At 32.7% G+C, this 17,394-nt stretch overlaps 1 long non-coding RNA gene across 2 annotated transcripts; it reads right to left on the reverse strand.

Moving 5' to 3' along the window:
* Positions 1-13,797: 13,797 nt before the first annotated feature.
* LOC106419962 lies at positions 13,798-16,094 on the reverse strand. Of its 2 annotated transcripts, XR_001283902.3 has the most exons (4): positions 14,559-16,094; positions 14,419-14,494; positions 14,122-14,320; positions 13,798-14,050 (listed from the first exon to the last, which is right to left on the reverse strand). It is a non-coding gene; the product is annotated as an uncharacterized LOC106419962 (long non-coding RNA). The 2 variants fall into 2 exon arrangements; XR_007321253.1 differs by having other exon boundaries at positions 13,798-14,320.
* Between the last annotated feature and the right edge of the window lie 1,300 nt (positions 16,095-17,394).

Consider the following 17,394-nt stretch of genomic DNA (forward strand, 5'->3'; position numbering starts at 1 on the left):
CTTTCCATTTTCCGTTTCCTTGTAAAATAAAAATAAGATTACTTCATATATAAAATAAAAAAGTTTTTTTTCATTACTCTATTTTCACTTTAAATTGAATACGATTTGACTAAAACTGAACTTCGCAGTAAAACTATTTCATTTTAATCTTTTATCAAAAAAAAAAAACTACTTCATTTAAAAAAAATGGTAAAATACATTAGAATGTTATTATTCCACAAATGTTGGTTCTAGTTATACTAATTTCATCACAACAAATTCCGGAGGAAAAAAACACTAAAACCAATTAAGTGTCTGACCAAACACCTTTTAACACTAATTTAATGTAAAAGTAGATTATGATCTGCGCTAAAATGCAGAATAATTTTTTTTAAAAAAACTCTATATAATCACATTTTTTCTTTTTTTTAAAATAGGTTTTGCCATGAATCTGTAACCCAAAGTTCGTATCAAACTCAAACAAAAAAATCTGATCCGTACCTGGTCCAAAATATAAAAAATCCCAGAATAGGTCTCGTAGAGTAGTTGACCACATATCGAATTGATCAAAAAAAAAAAGAGTAGTTGATCAAAAAAAAAAGAGTAGTTGACCACATATCGAATTCAAAGTGTTATTAGCCGAACCCGAACGGACAACACAAGAAACCAAAAAAAATCGAAAAACAGATCCGAAAGTCCAAATTAATCACAAATATAAATATTTGAAACATAAATATGTACTTCAAATATTCAGCTCTATAATTATTTTGAAATTATATCTAAAATAAGTATTTAATTTTTTAATAAGTACCTTAAATATCCAATTATATATAAATAATTCTATTTCTTATGTTTTGCTTTTAAATTTTGGATTTAACTTCAGATATATCCGAACCAAACCCATATAACCTGAATCGGAACAATGTGGTAATTTTATAGATTTTAGGATATGATACAAATTAGAACCAAAATCGATGTATTATATCTGAACCCGATCTGTACTTACAAATTTACCAGAATGAGACCTAGGATGTGATATAAATTAGAACTAAATTTCCAAATACCCAACATGTATTCCAACGTGTACCTGAACGCTCAAGCCTAACTTAAAGTATGTTTTATGTTTTGTTCAATTAGTTTTATATTTGATAGTCATATATGATTCTTTTTCATATTAATAAATAAAATATAATTGATTATTTACTTAACAGTAGTGTTAATATAAATTGAAGTCATTATTAAAAAAATATAGATTAGTTATTTAGTTCCTTAATTTTAGGTTAGTGTATATATTTAACAATAATTAAGTTAGGCATAAATATAAATAATTAGAAAAGGTAGTTAAGTGTAATGGTCCAACTTAGAATATTTGTAAGTAGATAAAAAAATAAAACCCTAAATTAATAGATTAAATTACTTGGAATCGTTTGGCTACTGAATAATATGTTGACTTCATGAAATTTTCGGGTTTTCTTCCACGAATATTGGTTGCTCAGATCATATATTAAATTCAATTCCAACAAAATGATATATATAATCAGTGGTGGTAGTCCAGTGGCGCTTGAGGGATATAAATCCAATACGGCGAATTCTGGTTCAAACCCCACTGGTCAAACGGATATGGGTTATTGCTTTCGGTTCATTTGAATGCCCAGGATATGGTCTATCCATGGGATATACCTCTACCCGGAGGTTAGATCTGTGTCTTTAATAGATCCATGTTTAACCTTTTTAAGTTACAAAAAAAATGATCTAATACAATTAATTAATTTCGTGATCAACATTTGATTTATGCATAAATCATCACGAAAATAAGAGGGTTTGGGGAAACAATGAGTGTCACTGCACCACTTTTCAAGAGAGGTATTTGAGTGGGCATTCTAGTATTTTTTGTTTGTCTCTAAATCAAATTCTACTATAATCATATGCAATGTATGGTTTGTGTAGAAATAACTAAGAGGGAATGATGATGTATCCTTCCCCCCCCCCCCCGATATGCGATTTCCTTTATTTGACCCGTACGTTCGTACGGTAACTTATAATTTTATAAATGTATTAATTTTAATATTATCGGAAATATTTTAAATACTTGATTTACATTTTAGTGCTATATAACTATATAATCTTATTGGTTAGGTTTTGTTTGTTCGATACTATTAATATATAATAATTTATTTTTTATATTCCATGGGATTTAATGGCTCGGATATTTAGAATATACTTGATTAAAGAGGATGTGTGTATTTATCGGTATCTTACGATTAAAATTAGGAGTATTTTTAATTACAACATAACCAATAACGAAAATATAAATTTATCTAAAATCGATTGCGTAAAGTATCAAACTATGGTAAATTTAATTTGTTAGTTAGCTAAATTATAAGAAGTAGTAATTTTTATTTTAATTAAATAAGAAAAATGTAATACATGCTTAAAATTAAGCTTATTAATTATTTTAGTGGCATACGATTGTAAATAAGTTGTAAATTTAATAAATAATTCTTATTTGTACTTCTATTTTAATATTATAGATAATTTATGCAATTGTTAATTTATAATCTCATTGTTTGGGGTGGGAGTTTGGACCACGTAGCTTTACATTATCACATGATAGTTTTTTTTGCTTTTAGTTATAGTTTTCCGTAAGCGAGAGCACATTATCTTTCATTAATCATGCAGTATTTAAAATAAAATATAAAAAGGGTTAACGTTGCTGAATCTCATCAAAAATAAAAAATAAATATACATAAAGTAAGCATCTCATAAACGGAAAAGCATTATTCACCCTTATTGAGCAATGAAATCAAACTATTATATTAGATAGTTTATAAAATGAACGGTTAAATACTACATAATTATAAAGAAGATTGTTATATTGGATTAGACTACGATTTCTTAAAACTGTTTTCATATATATATATAACCTTAAGGTGCATCCAGCCTAGCCTATGATAGACTAGACTATTTAGTGTTGAGAGTAGCGTGGAATTTACGTTTTTATTTGTTTGACCGAATTAGTTTGTTTTGTAATCGATTTGACTTCTTCAGGATATATAAAATTATTCTCGTATGTTGTTTTTAAATATCGAGAATTTATCATTTTTCGAATGTACTTGTCATAATTTGTTCAAATAATTTATGAAAAAGGTATTTTGTTAGCTAAACTAAAAATCGAGTAAAAGATAGAAAGACAATTCTGATTACAAATTTACTATGGGACGTACGTATCGAAACTTTATTGGATTTGATCTTTATTTTCTTTTTCCGGCCTTGGTTTGTTGCATGCCATTAACTGTGTATGTTCCTCTTAGCTATTTGATATTAAATGCTTCTGGCGATACTTGAATTCAACTGTTTTAATTTTATCCACCTACGAATCCTCTTTGTATGTTTTCAAATTTTACAGACGAGACGAATTGTTTACTACTCCTTCCGTTTCATAATACTTGATGTTTTGTAATAGTGCATAAAGATTTAGAAAATTACATTTCTCCAAAAATATATTTTAAAGATATAATTTTAAAATCAGTTAAACAATTATAAAAAGACAATAAAAACTATTTGGTTGAACAGTTTCCAATAAAGTTAAAGTTAATTTTAAAATTTCAAAACTTCATGTAAATTGAAACAAAATAGTCATTCTAAAACATCATCTATATTGAAACGGAGGAAGTACTGTATTTTATTGATAATATACGTTTTTTACTAGGAAACTACATGCATTAGATTCTTTGATTTTAGAGTATAAATATGGTTCAACACCTCGGCAGCTCAAGTTTTAAAGACGATAGACTAAAGGTAAAGATAGAAACTTTGGAACTTTGATATTTCTTCTCAAAATATATATTCCATGCTCAATCCTTTTACATCCTACTTTGTCTCATATATATACTAAAGCAGAAGAGAGACTCTGTATCCTCCTTAGGTTAAGATGACAGCTCAGCGACGTGGTCCTCTAGCACTCCAAACCTGTTGCTTAGCTGCAGCTGAGCTGGTGAAACCGTACTCTTGTCTCCTCTTCCTTTATTCTTGACCGTTGCTTCACTTTGCCTTTTCTCTGTTTCAGTCTTGGGCTTTACTTGACTTGAACCATTGAAGTGGGCATGCGTTTGAATTTCATCTCTGGGCTTAATATCCCCGCGCAAACTCGAGGTGGGTGGAAAGTCAACTCCGAGTTTGAAACATTGAGAGTTGAAGTTGTGTTGTGACAATGATTTGGTGAAAATATCTGCAATTTGCTGAGTTGTCGGTATGTGTTTGACAAGCAGAGTTCCATTTGCTACTTTCTCGCGCGCAAAGTGATAGTGTGTGGCGAAATGTTTCGATTTCCTATGCAGAACCGGATTTGCTGTTAAGTGCACTGCCGAGAGATTGTCACAGTAAACTTCAGCTGGCTCTGGATGAGGTAGATTGATACTCTTCATCATCAGACTTATCCATTCAAGCTCAGCTGCTGTATCAGATAATGTCATGTACTCTGCCTCAGTTGATGATCTTGAAACCGAATCTTGCCTTTTTGCTGACCACGAAATCAGATTTGATCCCATAAATGTGCAGAAACCGCCAGTTGATCTCCTTGTGGCATTACAACCAGCCCAGTCACTGTCACAATAAGCTCGAACCTGAGAATTTGTATCAGACTCAAGAGTTAATCCCATCTCCAGTGTTCTTTTAACATATCTCAGAACTCTCTTCAAGAGGTGAAAGTCAGCTGCAGTAGGCTTATGCATCTTCTGACAAACAAGATTGACCGCAAATTGAATATCTGGTCTTGTAAGCGTGAGGTATTGCAATTTACCGGCTAGACTTCTAAAATATGTTGGATTTGAGAAGTCTTCATCTTGATGAGGCACTCTGTCTATTTGTAGAGGAAGGGGGTAGGCATTGGAGCACAATCCGACATACCTGCAGCTTGTAGAAGATTTGTTGCATACCTCTGTTGATTTAAGAACAAGCCAGTTGGAGTAAACTGTGCTTGTATACCAAGAAAGTAACTGAGAGGTCCCATATCTTTCATCTGAAATTGCTTGCTGAGACTCTTGAGCAGTTGTTGAATGAGGGGTTGATCATTTCCTGTGATCAACATGTCATCAACGTAGAGGAGAAGGAAGATAATGCTTTTATTTTTCTGATACACAAACAGAGAAACATCACTGCTGTTGCAGAGAAAACCAAACTCAATCAAAAATGAACTGAACTTATCAAACCATGCCCTTGGAGCTTGTTTTAGTTCATAGATCGCCTTGTGAAGCTTGCATACATACTGAGGATTTTCCTTGTCTTCAAATCCAGGAGGTTGTCTCATATAAACCGCTTCACTGAGATCACCATGCAAGAAAGCATTTTTGACATCTAGTTGCTTAATGTCCCATCTTTCAACCACTGCAATATGAAGTATCATTCGAACAGTAGCCGTACGAACAACAGGGCTGTAGGTTTCAAGAAAATCAACTCATTCCTCTTGCTCATCTCCTCTTGCAACAACTCTTGATCTGAACTTTGAGAATGTTCCATCAGCGTTTAATTTAACTCTGTGAACCCATTTACAACCAAGAAGATTGACACCTTCCGGGGGTGATACCAACGACCAAGTTTTAGTCTCATCACAGTTGGTTATCTCTTCAGTCATTGCTCCATTCCATCCAGGGTGATTCAGAGCCTCCTTGAGTGTTCGAGGTAGCTCAGGTATGCCTTTCACCGCAGATAAAGCATAACGAGGATTAGGTTTTCTGATTCCAGCTTTATCTCTTGTGACCATGCCATGATCGTTTTCTTGTTCTTCAACAGGTTCAGGAACTTGTGGAAGTGGAGACCCAGCTGGTGAGAGAGAATGTTGAGACTCATTACCAGATTCAGATTCGCTTGATTCTGCAGGATGAAGATCATGAGGAGCAACATTGTTGTCTATGGCTGTCTGCATTTGAGTATGGATGACAGAGGGTCGCATAATAGACTGACTCTCTTCTTCTCCAGCATTACTATCAGATGAATCAGCACTCACCGGTTGTGCTGAAGAAACAGTCTGTGATCTCCAAGCTGTACTCAAAGCAGTTGTTGGATCAGGAACCAGATGCTGATAAGTATCTCTGTAAGGAAGTCTATCTTCATCAAAAAGTACATGACGATTGATGTAAACTCTTCCTGTTGGTGGATGATAACATTTGTATCCTTTATACTTTTCATTGTAGCCAAGAAACACACACAAAAGAGATTTTGGATCAAATTTATTCTGTGAGTATGGCCTAAGGTAAGGATAACAGGCACAACCAAACACTAGGAGAGCAGTGTAGACTGGTGCTTTTCCATTCAACAACTCATATGGACTCACCATCTTGTCATTAACCAAACTAGGAAGGAGATTACCAAGAAAGGCTGATGTGAACAATGCTTCAACCCACAGTGTAGTTGGCAAGTGACTCTGAAAAAGCATAGACATGCCTAGTTCTGTGATGTATCTGTGACGCCTCTCTGCGATCCCGTTCTGCTCGGGTGTATGAGGGCAGGACATGATATGTTTTATACCACATTCAGAGAAGTGTTGCGCCATGTGTTTGTTGACGAATTTTCCACCACCATCAGACTGAAAAACTTTGATTTTCTGTTCATATTGTGTTTCTACTTGTTGTTGAAAAATTTTGAAGATTGAGAACACATCAGACTTAGATTTCATAGGATAAAACCAGCAGAATCTTGAATAATTGTCAATGAATACAACGTAGTATCTGAATCCTTGAACCGACACAACCGGAGCATGACCCCAAACATCTGAATGTATTCTTTCAAGAACTCTACTGGACTGAAAATCTGAACTAGAAAAAGGAAGTTTACATGTCTTGCCTAGTTGACATGCTTCACACAGCGACTTGATGGTCTTGTTTATTTTAATGGCTTTTGTTGAAGATAGATGTTGTAGAACTTGATCATTAGAATGCCCCAGCCTCTTATGCCACACTACATCACTCGAGCTTTGTTGTCTTGATGAGTAGAACGACATGAACTGAGGGCTGTCCAAGCAGTAGAGACCTTTAGTTTTGTTTCCCTGACTGAGAACCTTGTGGGTTGCCTTATCCAGAACACAAACAGATGTTGAGTCAAAAGTTACAGAGCAAGGATAATCATCTGTAAGCATTGATACCGACAAGAGTGATTTAATAATCTCAGGACAAACAAGCACATCAAGAAGAGGTAAGTTACCTGTCTGGGTTTGAATAGACGCAGAGCCTATATGAGTGATGGGTAGAAACTCTCCATTACCAACAATGACATGATCTGTTCCAGAATACTCTTGAGATGTCTCAAGATGCTGAGCTGAGTTGGTGACATGATGAGACGATCCACTGTCTGGATACCACTCTGTGCCTGCTTGATAGTTTGTGGTAAGAACATTGGCCTGCGGTTGGTGTTCTGCAACAGCAAAGTGAAGATCGAAGCGTCTGTAACACACATTTGCTGGGTGTCCATATTTACCACAAATCTAACAAGTAGGACGATTCCCTGCACCAGCACCAGCACCATTTGAAGAGCGTTGCGCACTTTGACCAAACTGCTGAGGAAAACCTCGGCCTTGTGTTGTGTAAGAACCACGACCTCGGTATCCTCCTCTGTATCCTCCTCTTCCACATCCAGAGTAGCCTCCTCGGTTTGTATAGAAAGCTTGATGTGGAGAAACGTCCATTGTTGGCTGATAAGACTGCAACTTGTCTTCAAATCCAGTGAGTTTGTAGAAAATATCTTCAAAACATGGAGCTGGATAGCTATCCATAGCATGCTCTATTACCGCAGTTACTGACTCTTACTCTTTTCCTAACCCATTAAGAACTCCATAAATATTTTCATTCTCAGTGATAGGACTATAGGAGCCCCAATAGAGTCAAGCTGGTCACAGAGAGACTTGATCTCAGCAAGATATGTAGTCATGGTCTTGGTTCCTTTCACAGTGGTTTGTACTCTTCTCTGTAAATCTAAGCGACGAGTTGCAGAGACTCTATTGTACTTTTTAGCAAGAGCCATCCATACCTCTAGTGAAGAATGAAGACCATAGACCGTCTTGAGCGCATCTTCTGTCAGAGTTCCATAGATCCAAGCAAGAATCAACTGATCTTTCTGCAACCACTTCATAAACTCAAGGTTTGGTTCTTCTGTGACTACGTCGCCGTTTCACACCGTATGCGTTTCATGAGGTCGAGGAGTGGCACCGGTTACGTATCCAGAAAGCATCTGACTTGCTAAGAACTGCTCGAACTGAAGCTTCCATAAAAGGTAGTTACCTTCTTTGAGCTTCAAGGTAACAACTTGTGTTATAGTGAGCACCGCCTTGTCATCTTGATTTCCATCCATCGTCAAGCCTCAGGTTCTAATCCCTGAAGCTCTGATACCATAAAGGTAGAAACTTTGGAACTTTGATATTTCTTCTCAAAATATATATTCCATGCTCAATCCTTTTACATCTTGCTTTGTCTCATATATATACTAAAGCAGAAGAGAGACTCTGTATCCTCCTTAGGTTAAGATGACAGCTCAGCGACGTGGTTCTCTAGCACTCCAAACATGTTGCTTAGCTGCAGCTGAGCTGGTGAAACCGTACTCTTGTCTCCTCTTCCTTTATTCTTGATCGTTGCTTCACTTTGCCTTTTCTCTGTTTCAGTCTTGGGCTTTACTTGACTTGAACCATTGAAGTGGGCCTGCGTTTGAATTTCATCTCTGGGCTTAATATAGACCGCCGAGATATCATCCTGGGTCATCGGCACCAAAGAAAATTCAGCAACCTAATGCAAGAATGGCTCGCTTTTGAGTAACATCATCGACTTGTTCAATGGATTTGGAATCATTTGACTAGACCTAACCTTGTTTTAATTTTTTTTGCCAAGGTTAACTCTAGATTGTCTGAAACCTGTTGTAACTTTAACAATCACGCTTCATTTATATGAAAGTTCACATTTTGGCAAAAAAAAGAGAGTATAAATATGGGTTAGTTATATTGATTATAATAACCAACTAATTAGTTTGTGATTAGCTATGTATTCCAATTTCGTTTCTTTCTTGAAAGATGACTTTGGTAAATTTTCGGCATGTAATCTTTGCATGAGCATCCACATAAAACCAAAAAAAAAAATCTTTTTTTGATCTTTAATACTCTTTCTATTTCAATTTAGTTGTCGTTGTAAAATAAAATTTTTGTTCAAAAATAAATGTTATTTTTAGAATTTTAATACAAAATTTATTAACAATATTCTCTAGTTTATTTTTCTATTGGTTGAAATATGGTTAGATATATAGGTAATGATTTTTTTCAGAAATATACAAAATTAAAAGTTTTTTTTAACGTACGTGCATAGACATAAAAATGATAACTAAAATGAAAATGAAAAAGAGCGATTATGTATTTCGAACATTTAGGGTTTTAAAATAAGTAGTTGTCGCATTAAATAATGATCAAGTACATGTGGTGAAATAAGTCTGAACAGGTAAGATAAGTCAAAGCATTCATGCCAATGTGTGTATAACAGAAATAAATATATATGTTTATATTCACATGATCACGATATCGTTTTCAGTGTGTTCAGATGTAAATAGAAAGAAGCTACCGAACCTAAATGCAAACACCAAGAGCCTGAAAATTTAGTTTCTACAAAAATAAAAGAATAACCTTTTGGTTCTTCAATTTATTACCACTTTCCATTTACGTGAGTGTCCTATGTACCAATTCGTGTCTCCATGAGGTTAATTTTAGTGTGTTGTCATTTTGACCTCCTGGTTATCTGACATTTATATTCCTACGGCTACAATAATGAATGTTTGTTTGTATAGTTTCATGAATAGTGTTTAACACTCCAAACACAAAAGAATGTTTCATACTAAAAAAAACAAAGAAAAAAACTACTCCCTCCGTTGTGTCGTTTTAGAAAAAAAATTTTGTTACAAAATAAGTGTAGTTTTCAATTTTCAATGCAAAATTTATTAATTTTATGCAAAATTTATTTTTCTATTGGTTGAAATATGGTTAGGTGTATAGATAATAGTGTTTTTTTATTGGAAATGTACAAAATTAATTGTTTCCTTAATCCGTGTGCCGAAACCTAAAACGACACTTATAATGAAACAGAAGGAGTACTATTTAGTTCCCCTTAAAAAGCTAAAGTATATTTTAAAGTGCTGATTAAAATCCAACACATATCCTAACAATGCAAATAAATCCTCTCAAAGTCAACATACAAATTTAGATCATAAAAGAGTAATCAGTAAACCGTAAACGAAAATTATAACCAAACAAAATTACCACTTATCTTTTTCTTAAAAAAAATCAGGAAGAGATCTTTAGTCCTAATTTCTTCTCTTAATCTGAAATCAGCATTTGCTTTGAAACTAAATCATGTTTAGTCAATTTTTTTATCAGAGTTTGAAGTAAAAATGCAACATAACCAATCCATGCACTTAACCACTAGCCTATATATACTAGTGGCAATTATATCTTGTTTGGATCCAAAAGTGGCTGATCTAATTTTGTTTCAGGTGATACAGATAAAGTAAACTAAAACAATATTCCAAATATGTATATATATATTGTCTGGTTATAATCTGTCGCGAATTTTGTAACGTTAGTGACATTTTTTTGTAAAAAATATCTTTAAATTATTTATGGGAGTAAAGATAAAGCATGCATGCATCAGAAAAAAATGTGTCAAGGGCATCTCCACCCATGACACAAAATTTGGTGTTGATATTACACCAAATTTAGTGTTTTGGTGTCAAACCTTTTTTTTCATCTCCAACCATGACATCAAATATTATACCAAAAGTAATAATTTTATATTTTTATTATTTAAAATTGATAAAAAATTGTTTTATCATATTTAGATATTATACTTGTTAAATTTTCGTAGTTATATGTTTATAAAATTTATTTACATTTATATTTTTCGGTTTAACAATATTATACATTTTATTTATTTATTTTATATAAAATATTATATTTTAAAATTTACAAACTATTAATTATGAAAGCACATAAGAAAATAATATCTTTATTTTAACAGAAAAATTATTAGTTAGTAATAAAAGTTTAATTATATAATAAAATAAAAATGTTATTTCTCTCTTTTGGTGAATTTACATAAAGTTTTACTTATTTACTATTAAATCTAACTTTAAAATAATGTAATAGTATTAATGGTTCATTATGATTAAAAATAACTGAAATAAATATTATGATCGATATTTTAAAATTAAAATACATTACAAGATAAAGTAAATGATAATATATAATCATTTAGTGATTTCCTATTTGAAAATAAAATAAAATATAAAATTTCTATGATATTTTATTTTATTCATATAAACAAAATGATAATAACCACTTAGTGATTTCTTACTTGTAAATAAAATAAAAAATATTTTAATTATGTAAAAGTAATTTAAGTAATTTAAAAATACAAAGAATACAATATATTTATGTTTATTTACAATTTTGAACTGATTAATAGTAATAATTCAATCATATTATTAAATTAAACATAATAAAATATGCATATAAATATTTGGTGTGATGAATAGTATTATACCAAATTTGGTGTAATACTATTCACTCTACACTAGTGGGATGTTTTCATTTTTAGTGTCTCATTGGAGATAAAATCACACTTTGGTGTTTTAGTGTCCCATTGGAGTTAATATGGTGCATAATTCGACTGATTCATAGACTTTTTTGGTCAAATTACAACATCATTTATTATAGTACTCGAAAATTGTTTTCTACTTCATTTTCAAAGTCAAACTAGGTTTTGATCCACTCGATATTTATTTCTTAAAAAGAATTATAAGAAACAAAATTTGATAATTATAAAATTATGTGTTTAAAGTTTGTAACATATAATACATTTATTGTTTTGTTGACCTGACCCATATCTATACGATATAATCGCTAAATCCGGTGATCCGTATATAAACCACCACTATTTAAGAATCCGGTAAATCTTGGGTTAAATCCAAAACCCGTTATTAACCTATCATCTGGCACTAATTGACTCGTGAAAACTAAGATATATCCAATAATATATAAACATCATTAAATTAAATAAATTATTTAATTTATGATTTTTTATTTTGAAATTTTATTACTATAAATCATTAAAAATACAGAAGACCAAAATATATTGATAGTTTTTCATTATTGATAATTTATTATAAATTTATCTTTTTAATTTTAATGGAAAAGATGACACCAAAAAACAATAAAAATTTTGTTTATTGGGACAAATCATTACTATTTTGGTCATCAGATTCATGAGACACATATAGAGAAGATGATATGTTAGTATAATTTATTTATATGAATTAGTATAATATAGTTATGTATGTATAAAAATTTGATACAGTATAACAAAAAATATAGTATATATGGTAAAAGTAATGTATGAATAGTTAGAGAGCATTAACTATTGTTAGTATAGTTAGAAAAATAATTGAAAATATAAGATAAGACCAAAATTTTAATTGGTTAGTTAATAGGTCCAGCAACTTTGTTTAAGGAATTTTTTTAGGATTTCTTCTTTTTTAATAATATAGACGTAAAATTTTGAGAGTTTACTTTTCAACCGGACAAGTTATATGGTCTATCTAAGTTAACCTAAATGTCAGGACTCAGGATCACAGAAGCTTCGCTGCAGTCTGTACATATTGTTTCCACTTAACTGTTTATTTACAAACCAAGTGGGCCAATGACTGTTGTGACTTTCTAAACAAAGGATTTTGCATTTTACTCGACCAAATACATGTAAACAAATTAAATAATTAATTACGTTCGGAAAAAGAATAAAACTACTAATTAAGAGAAAGTAGTGTAGGATTCTTTTATAAACAAACGGGGAATCACTGATGCAACTTTCTGTTAAAAACAGATTCTTTTATATATGAGTTAGTTTAGCTGAAAATACTTCAAACTTTATATATATGTAAATCGATATTCAAATTTTTACCAGATAATATTTTTCCAACCTAATTCAGAATAAGATATGTTTTTTTTTAATTTATGAAAATAGTGGAACAAAAAATAAAAGGTCCGTGAAACATGTCAGAGTGAGGAAAATGAGAGGGGACTAGAAGTCAACAAAGCCTTTAAAATTTAAATAAAGTTTAGAGCATCATTTTCCCAATATCCCCATTTGGTTTCTTAATGATTTATTTAATAGTAAAAATTAGTTAAGAAATTTAGTTAAAAAACCCATAGATTTTGTGTCCCATTGGGAGTTTCTTAATCAATGGTTCTTAAAACTTTTTTGCATAATTGAAATATTACTTACTCAAATATTTATGCATATTGTATCATAATACTATGAAATACGTTCTCGTGAATCTCATCTTTGAGCACAAGAAAAAGTCTTAGAAGGAAACACAACTTTCTTGTTCTCCAAGTTCAGTAGTATGCACAAAAAGATAGTATATGACCGCCAAAAAGTCCCCTTACATAAAAACTTTTCTTTTTTTTTATATTATGTATCGACAAATGATAGCAATTTCTAATGCAGAAAATTTTCATTTGGCCACATTTTTTATTAAGTTTTTGTTCTGAGAAATACCAGATGGATTCAGGTTTGAGGCCCTTGATGTTGTAGTAACAGAGTCAGATAAAGCAAGCTTTGCAAGTGTCTTAAACTCTCCAAGCTTTGATCCAGAAGAGAATCTTCATGGAGATAAAGAAGCCCTCTTGCAACTCCTTCTATGATTATACACCTCACGCCCCAAGTAAGTAGCCAACGTTTGTGTTCATCTACAGATTCACAAAGAAAAAAAAAGGATTTATTTTTCCCTAGTCTGATAAAAGTCTTATAATAAAAATACATTACAATTGGTCGTGCCAAGGCTTACCGAATATAAAGTGATCAAGACTTGAATTAGGGACATGCTCTTAAACAAGAATCTCTCCATCTCCTTCATTACAGAAGCCAAGAAGCTAAACCAGATTCCTATGTTGGAGTCTCGTTAAGAGTAAAACCTCATTCTTGAACTCTAAGTCTCCTTGTCCTGACCCTCCAGCTAATCTCTTTACCGCTATCTCTTGTCCGCTCGGTAAAATCCCCTGAAACCGGTATGACATCATCGAAAAATATAGATGTTTTGAAAACATATTTTACAATGAAAAGTTCATACCTTGTAGACAGATCCAAATCCACCTTGTCCAAGTTTATTTCCCGCTGAGAACTCATCGGTTGCGATTAAGATCATGCCGAGATCAAATCTTAACATAGATTGACCATCCGAATCAGACTAGAGCAAAAACATTGGCTTGGAGAGCTTTATCAATTTCATCAAAGGCAATAGCTTTAGCTTTTCCCTCTTCAGCAAGAACCTAAACAATAAGTAAAATCCATATCTCAACTTAAAAAAAAAACAAAAGAGGTTCTCCTAATTAAAAAACTCTCATCAATGTAAAAAAAAAAGAATCACCTTTGTGATTGCAGCAGTTAAAGTAGTCTTCCCATGTTCTACATGCCCAATTGTTCCCACATTTACATGTGGTTTACTGCAAGAAAGAACACCATTATTAAATCAAGCTGCAACCAATTCAAAAATACAATCAAACTCACTTTCGAGTGGATGTGGCCATCGATCTCCACAGAGAAGTTCTGAAACTCAACAGAGGAGAGAGATCATCCGATCGAATGAGAGATCCACGGAGAAGGAGACAGAGATAGATTTATCGAGTAGAGAGGAGGCTTAACGAAGTGAGATGGGGTTTTAGCTTTCGTTTGAACCTTGTAGGTGTGAAGGAGAGAACGAAAAGCCATCGTCGTCCCGCGGAGAACACAGGAGGAGACGGAGAAGACGAGGCACGAAAGAGAAGAGGAGAGAGAGAAAAAAATGCCTCATTATTTAGTTTGCTGACACGTGGCTTAGAAACCCCCTTTGTAATCGGTCACAGAAATCCTATATTAAGGATCGATAACTGCAATTTTCTTTAGTTTTGATTTAATTAAATGCTTCATTATTTTTAAAAACCCTCTTAAGAACTCTGGTTAATGGTGCTCTTATTGGAAAAATACTTTCATGGGTTTTAATTTTTGAATTAAGTAAAATATACTTGATGTATATTTTTTGTAGTGGTGCAAATGATAATTAGATAGAGTTCAAAAAAAGGAACAAACCTTTTACCATGTAATTGTCTAACTCGTGCGATCACCAAAAATAGTTATTTTTTTTTTTTTGAAAAAAAACCCAAAAATAGTTATTTACAAACTATAAAAATGAGCAAAAATATATACAAGAAACTAACTTTGAAGAAGGTCACCATGTTTACTCGATTCGGTAAGAAACCATGACAAGAGTTATTTTCTTTTTCGATTATGACTTTTTTTTTTGCTAAGAATATAAATATCAATAACCGAAATGAGGATGAGGTGACAAAATGCTTATAACAAAATATAAACCTTTGTATTTGATCTAACGGCATAAAAATTAAAAATACGGAAATAAAGGTAATCGGCACTCTAGCCGTTCCGTTCGGTAGCAAACAAGACTAGAAGTACGGATACAAGCTTATAAGATTTGCGTGAGAGATCGAGCCAAAATCATCACTAAGAGAAACCAAAAGTCACAAGCACTAAAAAAGCAAAGCAAACAAGAAATGATTTCCTCTCACTGCTCGAAACATATACCATTCATCTGAATTACCGAGAAGGCCCGCTCAAAAACTGTTATTTGTTCTGAGTTGGAACAACGATCCGAACAAAAGGTCTGGCACAAAGACGAAACAGAAAAACTATGAGAACTTAAAAGCGCTTAACTAACTCAAACTGCGCTTATCCCCTCAGCCGGTGAAGAGAAAGGGGCAACATCACCACTCCTACGCCGTATTTTTTCATTTAGAAGCAAATGAAACACAAAAAATTTGTGAAGACTTTGTATCCTAAAATAGAAAAGATCTGCAATAAACCCCATCCAACAAGCGATGTCATATCGTAAACACAAGGTGGGGATCAGAGTTAACACCGACTAGAGTCCACCGAATCAGTACAAAAAGAGTGGGCCGATAGGCTGCCTCCTCAGCAGAATTGAAATTCCATTGCTATCAACTCAAGGAGAATCTCCTAGTTTGCCTTGAACAAATGAGGCACAGAAGCGACATACGGTCCAATTCGAAGAGGTCATGAAAATAACGAGAGGAGCTCCACTCGAGTAGTAAAATTGAAACGGTTATCAGTTTTACTTTACATACCGTATGATCTATATGAGTTTTGCATACTATATGCCACTAATTATAATATGATGTCACATTGTTAGCTGTTCTAATCAATCAGATATACTCTGTCCTCTGTTATTACTTAATTAATTGATGATGACAGTCAAAACTGTTAATCTCGGATTTTCTAGGGAAGAACATTTTACACTATGTCACAATACCTACGTGTAGTTTAAATGCTTGAAGAAAAATAAAACTTAAGAAAATGGGGAGACAATTTAAATTAGGATCTCTAGAGGCGTGATTAAAGCAGCTGAACTTCTTTCCCATAAAATATGGCTTTCATTATTTATCTTCCGTACCACAGTGTCTTACTCTGACTCTGATTTTTCCTATTTCTTTCCATTAAATAATCACAAAAACAATTCACTATCATTCATGACTTTCGTTTCTCCATATAGATTAAACTAAACCGGTTAGATTCGTTTTTGAATACCAGGTGTCTGCTAATGTGAACCCCATTATCTTCTAATTTGGTTAATGCTAATTATTGTATTTAACTAACAATTATAAATAATTAAAAAAGAAAAGGCCGTAATTAAGGGAAAGAAGACAAGGAAAATGGAGAATGTGTGAACATAAATAAATATATATATTTTTTTTGAATTATACACAGTTTCCCCAAAGAATTTTCAGGCCCAAAGAACTAATCTGTGTCGCTGCGGTCCGAATGTTAAATTTCGCAGTGGCCGGGAATCGAAACCAGGTGGCGGTACTCACAACTGTGAGCCCTTTACCACCAGAGCTAGAAACCCCGGTTGAACATAAATATTTTTCTTACACACTACCAACTTTTTACTCCTAAACTCCTTGATATGTGATATCCTGAAAACCAAACAAAAGAGTATTATCATAATGCAATGTCCAACAAAACTCAACCACCAAAACTTGCTTATAATTTTATAATCCCAAAGACATGATCGGTTTGAAATAAAGAATATTTTTATTTTATTGAGAAAAGAGTCAAAGACATCGTATATATCGTATATAATTCATTATTCTACCTTTAACATTATCGTTGATGGTTTAATCTTATGCTTTGCAGCATTTCTCACTGCAAAAACATTTACACCATGAAAGTTTAATTTTAAGGGGAGTTGCATTCGAGCTGTGGTTCATAGAACCATCCATCAATAACTTTGCAGATATGTTCGTCCACATCTGATAGATGAAACTCCAAGTGG

This window comes from Brassica napus, chromosome C3, assembly GCF_020379485.1.
Source record: "Brassica napus cultivar Da-Ae chromosome C3, Da-Ae, whole genome shotgun sequence".
NCBI classification, from domain to species: Eukaryota; Viridiplantae; Streptophyta; class Magnoliopsida; order Brassicales; family Brassicaceae; genus Brassica; species Brassica napus.